General features: G+C 40.3%; 1 protein-coding gene across 1 annotated transcript in view; it reads left to right on the forward strand.

Moving 5' to 3' along the window:
* satb1b (SATB homeobox 1b) overlaps positions 1-19,793 on the forward strand; it is a 104,758-nt gene that overhangs the window by 9,279 nt on the left and 75,686 nt on the right. The gene's annotated exons all lie outside the window — the stretch shown is intronic.

The raw sequence follows: 19,793 nt of genomic DNA on the forward strand, positions 1-19,793 counted from the left end.
AGCAACACACACACACACACACACACACACAGAGTTGTTCACACGGGCCAGCAGTTTTAGCCCAGGCTTTTGTTCTCTGAGCAGGTGCCCAAAATGATTGTGCGAAAATGTGAAATTTGATCAGCAGACCAAAACATCATTAAGTCCCCGCTGTTCTCGGTGATTGCAGGTCAGCTCCGCTGTATCGTCGCGCTCTCCCTCCTCTGTGCGCACACGCGCTCGCACGCATTCAGCAGACACCTGCGCGCGGCCCCGCCCACCTGAAGTTCTCCCAACTAATTTTATTTATCAATAATTAGCCGCGCAGCACTTGGTTATTTGAAATTGCGCTCAGACACGGAAACCTTTCCGGGATGTATCATAGTAATTATATGTGTCAGTTGAGAATGCTTTTTACATCTGCCAGTGGAGTGGAGCAGAATATTAACGACTCCTCATTGGGTGGGATTAATTGTTGGAGAATCTGCAGTTTAATACACAAGCGAGGAAGAGTTAGAGTCCGGGCTGCTGTTTATTGCACCACTGGTAATTTAAACATACACAGTCTGAACTGACATAGGGAAGGTCCCCAAGACAGGGCCACGCTGTATGCTAACAATGCAGGGCACGATCAGAGACATTATCAGAGCAAGATGTGGAATTCAAAGAATCCAGGACTTGAAATCTGTGGGAGAAGTAGCAAAGACTGGGGTGGAAGTATAATTCAGATGGGCAAATTTCCCCTTATTTGAGGGCAAATTCAGAAAATGAAAGATTTTCATCAGATTTAGAAGAGATTCTATACCTGCACTTGTTGTAGCATGGTAAAAATGTTCTTTTAGATAAATTTGTTAGCTTTGCAGGGTTGTAGAAGGACTTTGGTGTGATTTAGCTGATAATAACAAATTTGAAGCTGCTCAAATTTCAAGAATTTGAGCAGTTCACTTTTAGGTCCCCTTAAGGTCTCTGCTCCTGTTGTTGTATTGTAAGCGTAAGTAATTGTGATGTTGTTAAAGGTGATCACATGCAGCATGCACATGCAGTCTTGTGTATTGTTTGGGGTCATTTGGAGAGTTGAACTTGACTTAAAGGTAGTGTACCTTCTTCAGTTGCACCTCGAGGTTGGTTTTGAGATTTTCTGGAGTCAGTATCTTCAAATGGGACTGTAAATGAGTCAGTATTACTAAATTAATAAATGAAGGTAATTTCTCTCCAAAATATCTGGCAGATTTATAGCCTTCGAGGCCCAGCAGTATTTCTGAATTCATTCAATCTAATTTCCCGTTAGTCTTATAATGTTGTAGTGTCGGACCCTCAGGGTGTTATTATTGTCACTCAGTATCACAGCGTGTGAGCTGTAACACTGCAGCCTGCGTCCTCGCTGCGTTCGTTCCTCTGTTGTGCCACTGAAAGGCACTGTTGTCCACGGCTGAGCTCCACGCTGGTGTAACGTGCTCTAACAGAGATGAACACGTCGTGCTGAACAAACCCTCCAGAGTGCACGAGGCAGGTCACTGAGAGTAAATATGGACACTGGTTTATCAGAGGCGATGAGACAACTCCATCAATAAGCAACATGTGGATATAAAATATAACGGCACGCTGTCTGGGTGGAATCACAACTATAGCACATCTTTGACGTCACAAAATGAATGTAAATGGCACTTTAGCTTTGCTGTTCACGTGGGAGGACGAGGTGAAACGTCTCAGTTTAACTCAGTGGTTTCTAACCTGGGGATTAAAACAAATAATGACAAGAAAGCAGAAACATTTCTCAGCTCAAGAAAATGATGACGCTATCCAAATAAGTACCTATTAACTGCTGCCTATAATGCACTATATTTACTGTAATTATTTTTTTGAGCTGGTATTTACAGTGCTTCTACAGCCCTACTGACCACACACAGTGATATACTGTACAAGCCAAATTTATCAGTTTCTTTATATGTTCTTTATTTTTCTGGCATTCACACCCACAGCCATGCATGCCAGTGAACTTTATCTCTATACCGAGTGAAATTTAAATATGCAGTCCCTCAAAATTGTCTCAGTGAAACAAAACGAAACAAAAGTCATAGAAGATGAAATTACAGTCACAATGGTAATGACTTATAAGTGTGTCACATTATCGCTTAATATTTGTAAAGCTGAGGTGTTTGGATGTATCCTTTTTTAAAAATTTTTGCCAATAAAAATGCAATCAGTAAACTGAAAAAAAAAATAGTCATTTGTTTAACTAGATACAACCTGTACCAGTGTGCCACAAGAAGAGGTTGTGTTGGCTCATATAAAACCGATTCATTCATATGTATATACACACATATATATGTATATATATGTGTGTATATATAGATTTTCTTTCTTACAAAAGTGGTATTTTGCAATTCCAAATTTTATTTTATTTTTTACATTTCTTCATAATCGGGTTTTTCGAACTACTTGGTCAACTTTGTGTTGGAAAGGATAGCGTGTTAAATCTGAAAATATGTTGTTTTTGTAAATTTGAATTTAATCTGGGCCACAGGTATTGGATTTTGTGTGAGCTGGCAGGGAGCCACACACAATAGCAGGCACAGGTGTTGACCAGGAAAAAAAAAAAGAGACAGAGTGAAAGAGAAAGAAAGAAAAGGTAGAGGTGGAAAGTGATTTGAATTATCATTGCAGAATACATTTGGCATGGCTGCAGCGGAAAAAGCTTTAAATAGAGTCGTAAAGTTTTTATTCGAAACGGACGCACGGGCATTTCCAAATTCACATTTCCGCACCTCTTTTGTGTCATTTTTTCTGCCGGGGTGAACCGTCAATTTCCAAATGCAGAACTCGTTGATCAAGAGAGCAGATATCTTTAACTTAAACGTCGGGTAATGAGAGAAATTAGCACAAATGCTCTTAGTAATAGTTCCTGATTTATTTTTTTTCCCTCACAAATTATTTTTCAACTTGTTTTTGTATCTGCGCATAAATTAAAAAAATCGGCTGAAATTTATTATTCATCTGAGATGTGATTAATATGCAAAATTATGCAAATTAAGATGCAATTAGGCTCCAATTCTCTAGTGGAATTTTCCATTATAATTTAATACAAAGTAACAGAGTAATTGGTGTCACGTGTAATTACGGTTACTCAAGTGCACTTTCAGGCATGCAAATGATTCGCTATATGTTGGTTATCCTATGCAAATGTACCATGTGGTGTTTTAACAAGTTGACGAAAACACAATGGGCGCGTGGTTACCCAGTGGGGTTGGAACAAGGTAAGTGTATTTAGCTGGAAAACTTTCAGTGCTCAGATTATCACCAGTTAAGACTTCCAGTTACTTCTTCTTTTTTTTCTCTTTTTGAATTTATGATGAATGCTGGAGAGGCACACACTTTCATCTGCCACCAATCGATTAATGAGGGAAAAGTGGTTTTGGATGTGACGGTTCGAGGGAAAGGAGGTGGTTTCCAACATGAAACTGTTGCTTCAGTTGACACAGTTCACAAGAAGCGTAAGGACCCCCCCCCCCCCCCCGCCACCTCCTCCACCCCACTTCCTCGCTTCAGTCAGAGCTTTTCTGCGTCTTCATTAGAACTGTGCCCTGTTTGATCAATGACATTGCAAATGTCACAAGCAATCACAAAACATTACGACGTGAGGGGCAATTACGCCGCAGCTCGGTGTGACAAACTTTGCAGCCGGCGGCCGGGCAGAGGGAAGAAAAGCGATTATGTAATTGATATCTATTTAGATAGAATGAAAGTCCTGTAGAACGCTCGGAGGGAAAAACTGTTCGCAGAGCAATTCCTTCTTGGGAGGCAAATTGATTTTAAATTGTTACATGGCTGGTTACATGTCCTGACATCTTGCTTTGCTCTCTCTGACACACACACACACGCACATAAACACACACTCTCTCTCTGGCATTTAAACACACACAGATACGCTCACTTGCATGCACACACTCCTGCAGACACACACCCTCCGCTATCTGTCTTGTTCATGATCAACGCTCTGAACAAAGACATCCTCCCTCCCTCCCTCATGCCCCCTCCCTGCCTCACCCATCCCCTCTCTCTCTCTCTCTCTCTCCCTCTCCGCCTCCACTCTGTGTGCCTGCCTGCTTGCACAACTCTCTCAAAGAACATAATCCCTCAACAAAATGGAAACACAAAGGAAACTTGAGCTCAATCCTATAAACGCACGGACACAGCAGACAATGCCTCCTCCCACCCGTTTCCCCCTATCCCCGTCCCCCTGCCTCCCCAACAGCCATAAATGCCCCGTGGCACAGATCAGGCTTTATCAATCCTCCCTCCCTCCCTTCCCCCTCATCCTCCTACATCCATCCCTCCTTCCCTCCCTGATTTCCACCCCACCGCCACCACCTCTACTTTCCTCCCGTCTCCCATACCTCCACACAGGCTGTTCTCGTGCAGCAGCCGAGCTGAAGGTCGCTTTGCGATTTGGCTCGCAAATTTACTCCCTTCTTACGAGTCTTTGATTTGAGCAGCAGTGGTAACGTCGCAGGGGCTGACGTGGAGGTAGACGTTGGAGTTGTTCAAAACTTCAAGGGGTGCAGCAGCCCGACTACTACGATTTTAACTCAGCGTCTTGATTTTGCAAGAAGTTCCCATCGCCTCGTCTGTTTCTTTGGTTCTGCCATAGCACCAACCACACATGAATCAGACGACTGTGTCCAACACTTCTACATCTTTTTCCTTAGATTTCTTTTTTTGTTGTTGTTGTTGTCGATGATGACATTCAAATCTCTGTAGGTGGTGCTCGGGCGCAGTCAATAGCAAGTTTCTGTATCTCATCCCAAACAAACACTGATGTTGCTGTGTGACAGTTTTCTCTGGCAAGACCTTTCACACATATGTTTTCAGAACCACAGCCTTAAAAGTAAAAATTTCAAAGTTCTATATTCATGAATCCTCCTTATCGTCCTTTCTTAAAAGCAGGTCTAAATCAATTTGTCTGGGCTTCAAAACCACTGAAAAGAAAGTAGTTTGCAAGTTAACACGTTTTCTGGTTAAGTTTATAACATTTAGGATGTGTTGTGGGTTGATATGACTGCTTCAAATGGTTAAACGGTTACAGTAATAAACCCTCGGTTACGGTTAAGGAATCATGTTGGTCATCTTTTAAAGACAAAACAACAGTGACTGCCGAACAGCGGTTTCCTTGTTGTTCACGCGACTTCCTTGAACGTAAAGATAAGCCCATGTGGGGGATTTCTCTTACAGCTCATGATAACTCACTTCTTCTTGTTTTTACTCAAACAAAAGTTTCTGTTCAGATTTATGACACTGTCGAGATGTTGATTTGTTCTAATTTGCCCGGAAATTCGCTCATATTGTATGAAATGCAATATAAGCCGAAGCTTGCGTGACACGAGATACTAAGGAAACTTTGATTTACAGTCGATGTCTTTACTTTAAGGTGAGAAATATTCGCCGTCTGAATTTATTACCCAGGATCCCACAGTGAAGTGTCTGTGTGACTTTAGTATGAAATAACAATGTTGCGTGCAGCAAACCGAAGATGTTTTGTGGCTTTCCATTATGTAGGTCAGTGTCAGTTTCCAACTTTGACTAAACTGTTATGCACCAGTTTGTTATTAAAGCTTAACCAAACCCTGCACCTGAGCTCCCACCGATGCCTCGTGTTCCCCTCCTGAAAGCGATTCCTGCTCCGAGCCCCAACCGTGCCCAAGAAAGAGCCCCCTGGAGGTGGAGGTGAGGCGGGTGAGGTTTGAACTGCTCTAATCTGATTGTGGGTGGGAGGAGCAGATGATGGGGAGGAGGGTGGATGTTTGGCACTGGTACCGGGACTCTGTGACTGTGTGGTCTTCGGAGAACCACTTACCGCCCACGTGCTCTCCTCCATTTCCAGGCTTTGGGAAAGGTGAGGTAGGCCGTCTTCCTCCTTTACCTCCCCCTCCGACCTGCTGATTAAATCAACCCTAAGCAGGGCAAAGCGAGATAACAGAGGCAAAGTAGGCCGCCTTCGCTCGCTGTCACAGGAAGAGGAAGTGCCCTAGTGTACCTTCACCTGTGCTCGATGCCTCGCTGGTGCTGCTGCTGCTACAACCCGTTGCACAGCTGGAGACGAGAAGGCAAGCGTGTTAGATCAGAGAGCAGTGAAGCTCACATGTTGCGTTTCCTGCTACCGCGACGGTGTCGAGTGACCGTCTGAGGCCTCAGAACAAAAGACTCACAGAGATTGCGGCTCTTTTCTGGCATAACTGAAATTAGCAACCGCTCTTTGAGAGTGTCAGTATGTGCTCATTAGGCTGAAATGAAAATAAAATAAGCGCTTTGCACATTTAACTGAAAATATTCTCAGTGTTTAAACTAATCCCATGAAAAGTCAGGTGAGTTGTTTGAAAATGTGTTGAAACATCTCAGTAATTAAACCCTAATCAGTTTGGAAATGTAGCAACTAAAGTAGTGGATAGAAAACATGTTTTGGATTATTATATATATTCTCCTACATTTAACATGCCAGTGAGCAAATCCCACAAACATCAGAGATCTGGGATGGCGAGTCCTTCTCTATAAATTCTATAAATGTCTGGTCTCTTTTCATGGATTACTGTCATTTGCCATCCACTATTGTGAGCGCCTGCCAGGCTGGCTTGCCATTTCTGGGCCTGTGTTTCCAACCTTGATATATTTGCCAAATGAATATTTGAAGCTGTAATTAAATTTATCCCACCTCTACACCTTCTGTAAGACGGCCACCTTGCACATTTCTCACACGCCATATTTCAGCTATTTTTTGTGTGGAGAAAAAAACACAGCTCGTTGCCATTTTTTAATGATTTGGAATGAGGATATTTTTACTAGAATAAACCTGATTTCAGGACATTCATAATGGTCGTGCTTACGTATTCAGACATAAATACACTCGGTGCGATGACACCGGCTGCGTCTGACTTTGTAAACAAACTTTATAACATGTCAGTAAACATGAGAAAAAAAAGATTAGGAAAAGATTGAAATTTTAGCATTTTTAAAAAATAAAAATAAGGTGCTGCTGATGACAAAATAAGCCTGGATGATGGTGGATAAATAAGAAAGTGTGTTATGCAGCTTTGTCTCGTTCTCACATTTCAAAAGTAAATGCAAAAAGTAGATGTGAGATTAAGACTGGAGGAAAGGTCATGTTTTATTAAAAGCCAACATGCATGAAGACGCAAGGCTCCGCATGCAAGGAACAAACAACGCATTAAATAATTCATGATGAGCAACAACTCAGCACTGGATTTGCTTTTTGGGCTTTTCCTTCATTTGGTAAGGATGACTTTTTCACCTCAAACACATTCATGAATAAACTAAATGAAAAACATTTGGCAGTTAATTTATAAAAGGCTGCATGATTTTATTTAAATTACAGAAGAATCAGCAAGTTGTTTTTTTTTTTATTTAAAGTTTAAAAAAAATGTTAAAATTTTTTTGGGACCCACTTGTCTCGTCCGTCCTCTTTCTTTGTAACAGAAGTGCTTCGGAGTGATTTGTCCCATCATCGCCCTCCTTCTGAATCCTGTTAGTTACACTTTGAAGGAGCTTCCTCCTGATAATTAAAATCTCCAAGAGTCCCAATAATTACCACTGGTTCGCACTACACTTTTCAATTGCACTTGTGGTGACATAATTCATTAGTGTTTGTCCAAAGAAGTGATTTAGAGTCTTTAAAGTGCTCCTCCATGCAGAATAACTATTAAAGCAGCTATATGCACATATGCTTGGAGCGTTAAACGGTTTGTTGAAGTCAGTCGGGGTACAAGGGATGATAAACATAAATTATGACTAATACACTGCACCAGTGGCTTTTTGGAAAATAAAAAATTACTGACACAGGGAAACCACTTTGGATTCACTACTGCAGCGCTGTGCTCCCTCCCCCCTTCCCCCCGTCATCTGTGTGTGCTGAAGCGAAGATGTAGGAAGTACAACACAAATGGCTCGGGCATCACCTTGAATATTCAGATGGGTAAGCTAATTGTTTATGCCTGGATAACCCATTGTCATTACCTGGCTTCACTTCAGAGCTCTCTCAAGGCGATGCAGAGTGCCTTTTGTTTTCATGCGCTTCCATTAAAAAGTTTCAGAGCGCAAAATGAGACTTTATTACTGAAGTTCACGGCATGAATTCAGACCAATAAATGATTTTCTTTCTTTTGCTTTAGCAACTCGTGATTACTGTGCGAACAAGTCTTCATTTTTGTTTTGTTTCTTGATTTTTTTTTTTTTTTTTGTGGCAAACACCCTAAATGAGGGGTGTGCCTTAAAAGATTGATTTTACCACCTAACAGCTGGTGCAAATTAGCAAAATTTCCGAGACTTTTACACCAATTTTGTCACTTGGTTCTTGTTACTCATACATAGCTGTTTGATTTATGGAGGACTTTATTTAAAAAACACACACACATTACTTTTCATAAATATTTTTATCTGTGATTTTCAAATTTTATTTCATTAGCCGCAGCTCTGCAGAGCTCTTTGTTTTGCCAATTTCCGGCTCAAATTAGCCAGTTAATGCATTAATTGATCAACAGAAAATGAGCAAGTGTTTGATGATGTTTTGCCAAATCTTCTTATTCAGTGTAAAAAGGATTTTGGAAGGAGTTAAATACAACCCATGCAAATCATTTAAAGTTTAACTGAATATATTAGTCTGAAAGCGAAATATAAAATAATGTTTAAATTCTGCTGCCTACTTTTTAAACACATCCTGTTTCTGACTTTAGATTTCTGAGTAAACCTTTCCAGAATAACTACAAGTTAATCACCAATACTGATTAAATCTGATGAACAACAGTTATTGTTGTGGCTTATTCCAGATGAGTGGGAAGTTCTGAGATTATGACTGCAGAGCCGGGGTGTCAGACTCATTTTAGTCTATCTCAAGTGCGCTGGACCAGTAAAACAGTTGCATAATGAGCTACCTGTTTTACTGGAAAGTATTACCAACACACACACACACACACACACACACACACACACACACACACACACACACACACACACACACACACAAACACAAATTTAATGCACATTCCATTTATAGAATACTCTGAAATTCATTAAATAACATACAGTTTCAATGCTATATTGTTACAAATAGCGTATTTGTAAAAATATAGCGTATTGTTACAAATATGCAAAGTGGTTCTGTTGTTATAGAGGTTAGCTGTGTTGGTTATCATACCCAGTAGTTTTTACTAACCTACATTTACTTGAGTAAAGTAGGCACACAGATGTCACCAGCACTGATTGTGCGCCTCACTTCTTGGCCAACATGTCTGCACGTTTCCTGTCTGTCTTTATTCTGTCTAATAAAGGCAAAATGGCCAAATAATAATAATATTAATACTAAAGAAGCTATATTGCTCTAACATAGCACAGAATATACACAAATAAACTAAGATTTTAACACAAATTTTTGAGTAGATTCAAAACTCTTTTCCCTTATGAATGAAATTTAACTGGACATTTTGGTGTTGTGGACTCTTGGCCAAACAAAGCAACTGCCATTTAAGGCTCTGGGGTGTGAGTTAGACACAACTGACTGCTGCTACAGTTTGTGACATATTGATTATAAAAATAATATTTAATTTCAACCTTTGGAGATTATGACACTTTTGCTTATGCAGAGTTGCTTTTTATCATTTGCAGCACTTGCTTCAAGTGCATCAAAGTGCTGCTTAATATCTTTTTCATCGCTGCTTTTGTTGACCCATGTTACTGGCCTTTCCTCTTACTCAAAGCTTCCAGCTCATTGAGAACACCTCCTGATATATTAAGCTACAGCCTGCATTCATCACTTTGTTTCCCCTTTGTGTTTCTTCTTTTTTTTTAAGGGAACTGCAGGAATTATTAGGGGCTTAGCCGCAAGAGGCCTCTAAGTAGATCTCAGGGTGTAAGCCTCTCTCCCAAGTCAAGGCCAACAGCACTCTGAGCCCTCAGTCCCATTCAGTGATAATGTACATGTCAGCAGGGACATGCAATGATCCCTCACTTCTCCATGCTAAATAATCATTTTCCTTTCTTGCACTCTTTCTTTCATTCACATAAATCCACTCCCCTAAAAAAAATTCCCAGAAAATATTAACACGCTGTCAAACAATAGTCCCCAGAAAGCATGAATCAGCAGATGATTCCCAATTCCATGCACACAACAGGGGATTGTATTGAGTCAATGTGTGTGTATGCGTGTGTATTTGGGTGGGTGGAGGGGAGCCTCTGTTAGCAGACACTCCCATCCAGAAAAATTCCAAACCCCCAGCATCAGTACAGAGCTTATGATCTGTGGGAAAGCCAAGGCGAGTTGCAGAGCGGCAGAGCACCTCGCCCGAGTCTCCAGACGGCCTGATTTGGGAACGCCGTGAAATCCATGGCACCTCTCCTGGCTTCCTGGCTGAACGGTTGCCATATCTTGTGATGGACTGAGGCAGGAGAGAGCGAAGCAGCCAGGGATGAATACGGCTTAATCTTTACCCAGGCCACATGTGTGTGCATGATAACATGGTTGCTTTCTTCCTGTGCTGGGTTATTCTCCGCCAGCTGCCAGGTTAGCTGCCTCGCACAGCCGTGTTTCGCTGCGATATTTGCCCGCTGTAAAAAGAACTATTGCACCTAAGGTGGGGGCTAATGCATGTTTTTGGAATTGGTGGTAATTCCTGACACATTTCGAGAGACAGATAGGGTGTCTTATAGCAAATGACAATATAGTAAAGACACCTAGCTTTCTCCCCCCTTTTAGTTCCTAATATTTTATTTGTGAGGAGCCTCCTTGCACCAAGGATAGGGGTTATTTTTATAATTAAATGGAGGCATTGTGATCAAGAGCAACTAGACATGTAGCAAAACACCTAAGCGCACATTTTAAGTGTGACTCTCGGTCTGCAACCATACGGAAAATGCTATTTTAGCAACATAACATTCAAATGTCCCTCCAATGAAAGATTCTAATTTTACAATTTCATTTTGCTAAATTTACACACAATAAAACAGCTTAAAATAGCTTTATCCTTATTCTTTACCATTCAGATCCTTGAGTGTACAGACGATTTGTATGTGTGTGTGTGTGTCGTGAGATGCAAGCAGGCGCTCGTTACGCCATACATTTTCTTTATCATCCACAAAAGCTTACTGGAGTCAATTTCCCTCCTTTCTCTCCATCTTGCATAAACTTTCTCCTCTGACACTCATCTGCCCGGCTGCACACAGCCCATTTATTATGACTGCATTACCATAAATTATTTTATAACATCTGCTTGTCAATAATTATCGTACAAATTCCCGTGCCCTCTGACCTGTGCTCTGAATGAACCCCAGGTGTAAGGCACTGTCTGGCTAATGAGTAGCTCTCCGTTAGCACATTGTCCTCACATCAGCGCACACAGCCACTTCAATTAGAGCCTGGTGCACTCCTTAATATTAGCCGAAAATTGAGGAATCGTGCACTGATTGAAAATACTGTATTCAAAGAGAGAGTGGCTGTAAGCAAATGGTGAAGCATATTTGATCTAATATCCAGAAGGATACGATAATCACTTATTCTCATATTAATATGCGCTGTAGTCTTTTAATTCTCCTTGAAAACCTGCTTTTCTGTGTGGATATGAAGTGGCAGTAATGTAAACAAAGACAGTTTCAGATCCTCAAAATTAATTGGACCAGTTGAGGCCTTAATGTGTTTAACTTGTATTTTTACTGTAATTTTAAATACATGGCCCAAAGAGGTGGAAATGAGGGCCTATCAGATCAGAGGGACAGTAAACACTGTAGGAGTGGCAAAATCAACAAATCAGCAATGAAAAGAAGGGATGCAATGACCAGCTCAGCAACACCCAAAGGGCCTGAAAAACCACAGAAGACAACAAACGTGCATGATGACAGAATTATTTCCATGGCAAAGAAAAACAGCCTCACAACATTTAACCAAGTCTTTAACGCTCTCGAGGGGGTAGGCGTATCATCGTCAAGGTCTAAACTCAACAGCCGCCTTTGTGAATGGAAACAACAAGGTGTAAACCGCTGGTTTCACTTAACAACAAGAAGGTCAGATTCAGAACTGTGCATAAGAGCCTGCGCAGTTCTGAAAAAAAGAAATATTTGGACAGATGAAACCAAGATGAACGTGCACCAAAATGACGGGGAGAGAAAACGATGGAGAAGCAGCGAAACAGCTCATGATTCGAAGCAAACCACGTTATCTGTCAAACATGTTGGGGGCAGTATTATGGCTTTAGCATGAGTGGCTGCCATCCACCATGACCGAAAGCAATCCAAGAGTTTCGCAAGGCAAAGAAACGGGAAATGCTTCAATGGCAAAGTCAGTCACCTGATGTCAACCCAATACAACATGCTTTTCAGTTACTGAAGACAAAGCTGAAGGCAGAGAGACACAAAGCAAGCAGCAGCTGCAGTAAAGAGCTGGCAGAGAATCTCAAAGGAGGAAACACAGTATTTAGTGATGTCCATGGGCTCTAGACTTCAGGCAGTCATTGACTGCAATTTCATTTGAATAGCTCTGTATCACAACATGGGATGGAGCCCACAGGAGGTTTTAAGCCTAATCTTAAACTAAGTAAGTAAAGAGGTCAATTTGCCCCCTGAACCCAAACTGGGACACGAGGGGACTAACAAAAAACTTCTTTAATATATTTTTGTTAAACAGGTTGTTGTGCATAATCATAATTTTAATAATTTAATCATAGTAATAAAATATTTTAAAAGATTATTTACAGAATTTCAAGCACGTTGCTAATATTTTCGTGCACTGGATAACACAGGAAAAATGGATAATAGATCATGAACAACTTAACTGCATCAAGAATAATTCACTTCAACACAAATATTGATGGAGTAAAATTGAACTGCATGATATTTGAGCTCACACCATCTAAATCTTCCTCAAACACAACGATAGCACCGATCTAACGACAAAATTAAAACAAATCCAGAGTACAATCTCTTCACTTGCTCACATTACAAACCATTATTCGATCGCTCAAACAGTGAAGTGCATCAATCTATTACATTACACAAGCCTGTTTCTCCCTGAACAGCAGTCTAGTTGTTCTATAGCGAACAAAACTTGATGTCAGATGCAGACTTAATTGAAAAGTTAATTAACTTTTTGAAGTCATCAGCTGTCATTCTTGCAAATCAGACTCAAGTCCACCCCCATGAGACCAACTACAGCAGTCTTAATGCCTGGGGACCTCCACCGGGCTACATGGGAACATTTGGTCATTGAAAGTACCATTTATAGAGTATTGTTTAATTAAAGTCAAATTAAGAGAACTCTATGCAGAATTTAATTTCTGGTATGAATTACTGCTGAAAACAGAGTGCAACTCAGATAATCAAACTTTTCATTATCCTGTCCTCCCTCCTGAGGTGCCTCTGCTGCTTCGCTCTACATCTTTGTTTCTCAACTCCCAAAACATAAATGAGAGGAAGCTACCCACAATGCATTGCTTATTGATGCCACTAGTTTCTGTTTTTCAGCAAACGCCACACCACTGATAACAACATCACTGTTGCTATCAGTGATATATGTTAATATAACCATTAGAGCAGCAGTCCCCAATCTTTTTTGTGCCACGGACCGGATTATTCCCGACAATGTTTTCACGGACCGACCTTTAAGGTGTCGCAGATAAATACAACAAAATAAACCCAGTACCGGTACCAAAAAAAAGACGATTTATTCATAACACACAGGAGAAGACCCCGGGAAACCAAATTAACGATAAAAAATAACGATAAAAACCCTGAAAACTATAAATTTCACATCTGAGCCTCAATTCTCGCAACCCGGTACCAAACGACTCATGGACTGGTACCGGACCACTGCATTAGAGCACATCCAAGTCAAATAACAAAATCTGTTCTTTAAACTTTAAATAGGAATTAATTTTGTGAAAGTGAGGGTATTTTTGACCGTATTTAGACATGCTTTGAAAGAAATATTTTTGAAATGTAAAAGCAAATTTATAAGCAGTAACACTTAGAAAATGCAAACGTTTTTAAAAATTTGAGGACACAAATTTAAGGGCATAAATGAAATGTAGAAACAGCTTTACGTTTGTATATTGAGAACTTGTTAAATTGTTTCCAGTATCAGACTGGTTAGTATCGCAGTATTGGTACCAGTGTGTATGTAACACTGATTTAGCTCACAGTTTCAAATTTTGAACAAACTAAAGCTGTTGGTATCAAGCAATTATGTGTGAATGAACCCAAAGATCGGATGTAACAATTCAGCGTGGGAATTAAAATGACTCAGAAATAAGTGGTGTAATAACCTGTATTGAAGTAGATTTTGTATACAACTGAATACAACAAGATATAAGCAAATTATTCATGGTATGCCGCATTTCCAACCTCGAGACACTACAAAGCAGTTTACAGTATCAGTTCCAATTTAAAAAATCTCACTTGAATAGTCCGTACCTTTGAAAGTCCTGTTTTGTATTTCTTACATCTGGGAAATACAACAAGTATAGCTAGCAACACACTGTGTGACAAACTTTGCAAACATTTGTTTCTTTGGTGATATTTTGCTGAGCTTTTTGAAAAACTAAAAAATCTTCTATTTCACTAGGACCTTTAACGCATCACTGAGAGGAGAAGGAAGAAAAAAGATGTGCTGACATGTAACCAGGTTGTGGGATGTCATCATTTCCTGATTACTGAGCAAGTGTCTCCATGTTGCCACTGGAAGCAACGACAGGTGGATTAAAATGAACTCAACAGTAATATGCGCTAACCTGCCTATTAGATTTAATTGCTCACTAACTGAAGGTGTCACTTTAACTCCTGGCTATATGTGAAAGGTTGTTACACGTTAACCATGTAGCACCACCAACTGCACCACCAACCCATACAGATACAACATTCATTTAAATGGAAGTAATGCAGCATGTTTGACTGCTTTAACAATGCAGCTGATGTGTCATGTTAATGGGATCTGGCAAACTGAAAATGCATTTGTCTCGAGTCAAATTAACACTTACAAATGTATTTGTGGTTTGGACTTTGGCAACAGCATCTGTTTTAAGTGTTTGTTTAAATGCAACTAGTGCTTATGTGAGGAGTGGCAACAAATTTGTCAGTGGACAGCTCTCAAAAATGACGCAGGAAAAAGTGCCACAGGCTGATAGCTAGCTTCGTAAGTCATAGCTAGCATGGCAGCAACTGCTAACTGCTAAATAGCGAGTCGCTGTATCCCTATTTATACTGTCAGCTGTCCTGAATGCCTTCATAACTATTTCACTTACTGACCTAGGTCAAATATATAAAATTTATTTATTTTTGTTATGTTAGGTTAACGTGATTCTAAATTTACTGGCAGCCTGTCTAACCTGTTAGAGATAGGCTGGGATTGTGAGTCTGTTCAAGTCCAGTTAGCATACATTTTGTGTTCAAAAGATGAGCGAGAATCAGTTCAGGTTCTGCTTGAATATCGTGATCCTAAGGACCTCTCTTCAATGAATTTACATGACAGTGCACCAACTACACATGAGCCCCAGGTGGGTAAATGTCCACTGGGACGCATGTGGAGTTCTGTTATACTTCTATGAAGCAGACTTCATAGAAGTATAACAGGTGATCTCCAGCTGTCCATGTCCACAACAGAATATCATCGAGGTCCTAGAAGGAAACTGAGGTTGGAGATGGGATAAGGATCAGGCCTTCTTTTACACACAAGCCGTTTTCTCGTGTTCATTTCATTGCACCGCCTGTCCTCCACAAATAGGCCAGAGTGGTCAAATTCATCTGCAAGAGGCTTAAATTCCCGCCATCATATTGCTGTCTCATTTTAAAGGTTGTGTGGAGACGGATTGTCCCATGATGTTTCCAGGGGTCAGCGCAGGTTTAATTGATTCTCCTCCTCCCTCCGTCTCTTATTAGGGCCACAGTGCCTCTCCATGGGAACTGCTAATTAGCCCTCCCCTGTGGCCACTTGGATAAGCAGGCAGACGTGGCCCGATAGACACTTCTGCGGGTCCACAGAGGTACTGGTGGAAAAGAGATTCACGCCAGCTACCGGCTCTGTATATCGCTTCTTTAGGGACGACAGTATGATGTTTCCCTCCTTCACCATCTGGACACCAGATTTACTGACAAACGGATCGGGACCAGAGAGACTCATGAACATGATGAAACATGATTTTAGACGATAACACCTCTGTTCAAACTGGTGCGTGCATGTGCTCTTGTCTTTCTGAGGTCCAAATTGAGTCATAGACTTTTCGGAGCCATTTATGCAATGGATACTTGTGGGCGTTTTTTGTAAACTTCAGGAAGACAAGAGCATGTCAAATACTGTTGTTTCGTTAAAGACACGCACAAGGTTTCCTTTAACAGAAGTGACAGTTGTGGCAATAGTGACATGCCTGTCACATTCCCAAGTTGTCTAACCCTTTAGCACTTCATTTAAACCAGGGGTGTCAAACATAAGGCCCAGAGGCCAGAATCAGACCAGTAAAGACTCCAACTTTCATTTACTACAAGAGCATTTCTTTATAATGTTGAAAAACTGAGACCTACTGTTAAAGCACTTCTTTTTTAAAAATTTGGCTATCTCAGGGATTACATTTGTGGTTAAACTTCTACATACTGGCAGAAAGGAAACTAAAATGACATCAAAATGAGATGTATGTGGTCCACAATGGAAAATGAGTTAAAGTCCCTGATTTAAACACAATAGGTAAACATATTTTTTCAGCTATAGGGTTAACCCAAATTATCATGTAGATTAAAGCAGTCTTTAAGTAACTATTCTACTATAGTAGAATAAGAAAGTTTTGGTGTCCTAAGCTAAACTTGTTTTTGAGTTAAAAACAAACACAAATGATAAAAATCAGCAGGAGAAAATAAGGAGAAACAAAGCCTTAAACATGGCATGAACCATAGTGCTGTCCCTTCAACCTCTTTAAAACAGGGCGATTATTTCTTGGCTGCTAATATTCACCAAGGCTGTGATGCCAAAAGATATCTTTGTGATGCCAGAACATCAGAGCATTTCACTATTTCCCTTTTACGTCTTAAAAACCTGTTAAAACAACTTGAAATCTTCTCAGCACAAATTGTTTCTGATGGTTCTGAGCAAGGCCCCCACAGGACTTTTTGTGCTTATCAGTGAGAAAAATATTTGCAAAATTAGAATATCTTTATTCAGATACATTTTGGAAGAGTGATAATAGGTTCTGCGCAATATGACGGGGATATTTAAAACAAAAAAAGTGAAGGTATTTTTGTAGCACTTTTCAAAAGTCAACACATTTTTGGGAAGTCGGGAAGCAATTTGAACGTGCAAATATTTCAGAAAGGGAGAATCCGCTGAAGCAGTTTTAGTTTGCAGGGCTCTTTTTTGGGGGTGAAGCTGTTTTTTAAAACAGTGCACAATGTTGGAATATGCAGATCTATATTTGGGGGAGTGTCTACAGTTTTAGTTTAAGCTGATGGGGGTTTTGGGGGGGTTGTGGTATAAGTAATATATTATTTCAGTCTTAGACCTCAGAATTCAAGAAGTACAAGTGTGTGTGTGTGTGTGTGTGTGTGTGTGTGTGTGTGTGTGTGTGTGTGTGTGTGTGAACGTGTTTGAGTGACACAACTGTGAAGACAAAGCGATACTGAGAGAAAGTGTAGGATGATTTAAAGGTTGTTTCTGTTGTGGGCATAGCGGGTGCCCATGCACTGTATGTCTGGTGATGTGTAAAGTTCATGTAGGTGTGTAACTGCACTGTAGTAAGATTTGTTGACTCCTTGCATGCGTGTGCATTTTTTGAAGGTATGTACACAACTGCTTCCTTTGGAGGTTGGAGGGTCTGTGTGTGCAACACATGTAGCAGATGGAAAATGCCCTAAATTCTGTTTTGGACACGTGTGTCTGTAAGTGTGCTTATCTGCCCGTGTCTGGTGTTTATGTGTGTTTTTGCAACTGACCTTGATGTTTGTTACCCAGAAGTGAGGATGAGCAGACAAGCGGCAGACTGTCACCTCAGTCGTTCTTTCCTCGCTTCACTTCAACCACAAAGACACAGAAGAAGGTGCTCTGTTTATTCCATGTCAAACTGAAGTCTTTGCATCCTGTCTGCGCTCGATATAAAACCAGCACGTTTCCTCGAATATGACATTTCAGTGCTTTGTAAGAGACCTTGGAGTAGGATTTTTTTTTTCCTGCCTGTGGACAAACTGATTTTCTTTTCAGTTTTTTAAATAAACCTGAGAAACAAACTGCGACACTGAGAGAAGAAAGAAAGTTTCATATGACATATTCTCACGGTGCTGAAAGGCTGAGGACACATAATTTTTACAGTAACATGAATAATATCAAAACATTCACTCCATTATGACTCAACAAGTGCCCGCGGCTAAAAGTTTGTCTTTCAGAGTCTTTGTTGTGGCACACGTTTTAATGAAATGCCCCAAATTTACCTGAAGTGCATTTTTTTTCTGTTTCTCGGTTTCATTTTTTATACATCAAACGGAAATCAGAGAATAAAGGTTTTCCACTGCCTGCTTTTACATCTTAAAAACATATTCATTAAAAGAAAATATATTTTTATGTCCACGTGAACACCTCTGGACCGAAAGAGTGCAACAACATCTTCTCTGCACAAATTGTTTTAGAAGTTACTGAGCAAGTAATAAAAAAAATCATAACTAAACTGAGTAGTCATAATGGTTGTAAAACCACAGCGAAGTCACAACTGTGCAGGAAGATTGGAATTGAAAATGAATCAGGCGTGAAGTTTCTCAGCGTGAGTATAGAGAAATCACAGTGGATTCCAGAGAGAGCCTGCGAGTCAGGATTAGCGTCTGAAGGCTAAATGGTGTTATCGGTTCTGATTAAGGAGCATGTACGTGGCGCTCGCTCCACCTCTGAGACAGCCATGGATGTCAATAGGGCTAATTGGCTCATTAGACCAGGTATTTAACTGTGCTATAATCATTCTGTGTCATCACTTAAGCCCTGGTGGAGCATGAGGGGCTCTGGCGATTGAATACCCCCTTAACCTCTGTAATAATCTGTGGTACGTGACGGAGCGGCTCGTATGACAGGAGTGCTCAGCCGTGGCTCACGATATCGTCTGCTGTGGGGGTTTGAGTTTGGCTTTAATGCTTAAATTTTACTTTTCGGAAAACAAAAGATGAAAGAATTTACCTCCAAAATATTTTTTGAAAGCATTTTTTTCAACATTTGTTTGACATTGTAGATTTTTAAATATCTCAGATATTTCGCTCAACAACCCTGAATGATGTGGGTTGTTGATTGACTGTAATCAGAGAAATTTTATAGCCGAGGATGAAGCTACAAATAACTGAAACCCACAACCCATAGAAACCACTCATATAAAAATGGATTTCCCCAAAAACTCAAATGTTGTAATCATTAGACTCATTCATTTAGAAAAAAAAATCCAAAAACCAGCTCAGTGATTGCAGCTGATCTCAAACTTTGTATGGCTTATAAGGAGTTTGCACCAAACACTTTTAACACTGTTAACTGCAATCATCTCTAAATATATTCATTCAACATTTTAATGACTTTGTCTTTGGACTCAATCAGTCCCATCGAGATATCTTATAATCAGAAGGAATCTGCACATGAAACTTCACATGCAATGTCCAATTCAATGCCAATGCAAAATGCATTATCTGTGAGAGACAGAAAGGTTGCAGTGGATTTAATAGCTTTTCACGTGATTATAACTTGGACTGTATTAAAAAAATATGGGTGTAGCCACCATGATATTACCCCTTGGCCTGGGAAAACTTAAGCAAAAATTGGGACCTAGAAG

This window comes from Oreochromis niloticus, linkage group LG11, assembly GCF_001858045.2.
Source record: "Oreochromis niloticus isolate F11D_XX linkage group LG11, O_niloticus_UMD_NMBU, whole genome shotgun sequence".
Classification (NCBI taxonomy): Eukaryota; Metazoa; Chordata; class Actinopteri; order Cichliformes; family Cichlidae; genus Oreochromis; species Oreochromis niloticus.